Source organism: Chaetura pelagica, unplaced genomic scaffold, assembly GCF_000747805.2.
Source record: "Chaetura pelagica isolate M959 unplaced genomic scaffold, ChaPel_1.0 scaffold265, whole genome shotgun sequence".
In the NCBI taxonomy this organism is placed as follows: domain Eukaryota; kingdom Metazoa; phylum Chordata; class Aves; order Apodiformes; family Apodidae; genus Chaetura; species Chaetura pelagica.
Genome location: NW_009953449.1, coordinates 415,419 through 419,060, shown reverse-complemented (window position 1 = coordinate 419,060; position 3,642 = coordinate 415,419).

The window sequence follows — 3,642 nt, the reverse complement described above, 5'->3', positions numbered from 1 at the left end:
CATGGCATAAAATGTGGCTGTACATCTTCAACACTATGTACAGAGCATGAAGGTATGTGGTGGCCTCTGTGGGTGAAAAGTCTCCTGAGAGCATGTCAAGCCAATGTTGATGCAGTCTTGTCCACACTCCCTTTGGGACTAGTCCTTGGCATATGTATCCCCAGTATTTTCCTAGGCATGATTGGTAAGAGCTACTGGCTCTGCATGAACCAAGAAGGGTTTAATGCTTAAGTCCTGGTCCTTTTTTGGTGCACTGGTGTTTTAGGCACTCCCAGCCTTTTCTCCTCCCCGGTGATTATTTTTGTCATCACTGGAGGGCCAATGCCAGACTGGGAATGGCATATGAGCAGACACTCGCCTCGACCTCATGTGCACAGCTGGCTAAGCCAGTGCTTTAGAGCCTCTGTGTTAAGAGGTAGTTTTGAAATACTTTTTTGTGATAACAATATAAGCTTTATTTTTTTGGCTTCTTACTCAAAACACAAGGGTTGAGGTGTTGGGGTTTTTTTAAATTTTTTTTTTTGGGGAGGGCTAAAGACTCAGATGTACCCACTGCCTGCACAAGTCCTGTATTGAAGAAAAGACTGGGTAGGCTCCTTTGAAATCCTCATTGGATTAATTGTAGAAAATCAGATTATTCTCATATCAGTGAGTTTCAGCTGCAGATTTCTATTTAATTAATTAATTTGCCTTGAAGTTGGATGGAGTCAGGAATATATTTCTCATTTGATTGAGTAGCTAGGGTTGATACTTGCTTGCTTTCATGCTACTCCTTTTAAAAGTCTTTCAGCTGTGTTTTTGAAAATAAAATGAGTGAATTTATCATATTTAGACATCAGCAAGCACCACATGGCAGCTACTCTGGAATCCTAACGGGCTCTCAAGAATTATCCTCTGTGATTATCTCCGTGTCTGAAGGACCATATGTCACAGGCTCTGCAAATGGCATCTGGTTATATCACACAAAGAGGTTTCTTCTAACTATTTTGCAAGCAGCTCAACCCAAACTGGTGAACAAATCCCCAAATATATTGAAAGGAGCTGGATTCCTTTGAAGTGTGTTACTGAAACTGATGTATTCTGTGAGCTGGATGCCTGTTTTCCCTAAAAGACAATCGAACTCTCTTATTATTTCATGTTGTGTCAGAAAGGACACATGATAAATCAAATAAGTAGCTAAGCCAGTATACCAGAAAAATAATTATGAATGACCTTTTTCTCTTCAAGCTACAAATGTTACCCAGCAAGGGCACAACCCTTTCAGCTCCAAGACAGAGCAGACTACCTCTGATCTATCAGGGCAGAAATCTTGTAATGGGAAACGTATGCCACCTCAGCAAACAATACCGTGATTACTCAAGCAATTACTATATTGATCTGAAATTTCATGTCTCAAGTGAACATCCTGGTTTTGGGTGATAGGGGGTGGTGATGCTTTTTTGCTCTTTCTTGACTCTGTCCAGGTGACTCCATGGACCTTCCTGAGATGCCTTTTGGCACAGGGAGTTGCCTGTGCATTCCCTGCTGGGTCTGTGCTCTGATATGCAATCCTGCCTACTTGTGTCATCAGGTGAAAACACTGGTGATCTAATCACAAAAAGCCCTCAAACCCTCATTAGTTAATACATTGTTTCACGTCCTCACAGATGACAGCAACACATGCAGCACTTCTTCATTTCCTACCTATATGGCTTTTTCTGCAGGCTTCCAGGCATCGTGACAGAGTTATGCCAGTAAGACCCAAGGTTTTGGCCTGCACAGAAGCATGTTCACTGTTTTCCAGATGAAAGTGATCAGCAGAGTGGATCTGACTCACCCTTCCAGCTCAGGTACATTAATAGGAACTCAAAGCAGAATCAGTGCAAGGATGTCAGTATCCTACATGTGCATTTAAGGGTGGAAAGGGTGCGAGGTTGTAAATCTCTGTCTAAACAAAAGATGGAGTTTTAAAATAAACTTACAGTCCCAGTAGAGAGATTTTGAAATGAGGAAGATTATTGTAGCATTTAAAATGATGCATTCAGGGGGATTTATATTTTTCCACAATTCTTCCCTGCTAGTAAGATATACGTTTATGTGTATACATGTACATACTCCAGGGTGGAAATGTTTCTCCTGCTCATTATTGTGAACATCTCACCAGTTTTTTATCTGTCATTGTATCTAGCACAATACTGTACTTAACAGTAATTGTTATTTTAATTAATATTCATCTGTACAATGCCTCTTACATTTCATGTTAGGCTTCTGTGACTCACTGGTACTGATTTGTGAGCTGCAGTTGCATAAATAGCCTGTGTAATATATGGCCTGTCATCTCTAATATATTTTGATGCATTTTTCTGTGTTTTGCTATTTTGGGGATTAGATCTGGTTTTACAGACAAATGGCCTAATTCTCAGTGCTTTGTCATTTATTTGTATTTTGTGCCTAGTTTTTGCACAAACCTAAATTAAAGAAAGGAAAAAATATACTGCAGAACCTCAGTGTCTCATAATAAAAGACTGAATCCAGCCTTCATAACTCTCATTTCAATCAGTCACAAAGGGAAAGGTTCAGACCATTCATTTAAAAATATTTGTCTTTTTCTCCCTCCTGGTAATTTCCTAGTGATTTCTTATTGTCATGAGGAAATTCCTAATATATTGAGATGCATTTATATATATATATTTGCTCCAGTATATCTAGATGCTTTTGTCAAGAGGTTTAAATCTATTGGTGTTTACTGACAACTGGTCAAATGCAGCAAGTGCCCACTGTCTGAAGGGAACATGGCAATTTCTGGCCTTGCACTATCATTGCCTTTTAATATAAGTAGCTTAGAGAGTCCATTCAGAAGTTATCTCAGAGGGCCCAGAAAAGCAGATTAAGCAGCTTTCAAGCCTCAGGAATGCACCTCGTGTGGTGAGCCCAAGTTCAGCCTGTGGGAGATGTATGTAATAAATTATATGGATATTTTCTTAATGGAAATATTCAGTAGAGCTATGTGCAATATTAGCTTTTACTTGAGGGTTCAACCACTTTTAGTCATACCTGGAAACTAGTTTTTGTTCCTTTTCCCCTACTAGCAATTGATTATGTCTCTCGAGATCAGCTGTGTGTATGTGTGTGAGTGCATTTGCAAGCACATCTAGTATTTATATATACACATGCATATTTGTGCAACAATTATGATGCCATGATGTACAGTAGAAAGGGTGGCCGTGTGTTCTGGTTTGGCTTGGTGGGTTTTTTGGTAGCAGGGGAAGGGCCATAGAAGTGGCTCCTGCAAGAAGCTGAGAAGCTCCCTCTGCTCCAAAACCCAGCCAAGGAGCCATGCGCCTCTAGTGATTAACATAAGGAAGAACTGATACAACACCTGAGTAGAGAGGCACTTGGGGGGGAGAAGAGCTGTGCTGGTGGTTGGTGAGGAAGAAGGGGAAGAAGGTGCCCAAGCAGAAGTTTCCCTGCAACCCATGGCGAGATGGCAGCTGTGCCCCTGCACTCATGGAGGAATGTGGTGGAACATCCCCCGAAGGCACCAGGAGGGGTGAACTTGGCCACTGGACTTGGATGTTGTAGCCAGAGGATTTGCTGCCAGTGGACTCTGATTGCTCAGCTGTGGAAGCCCCTGGGCCAGGGGAGGGGTCTGTTCCCAAAGCA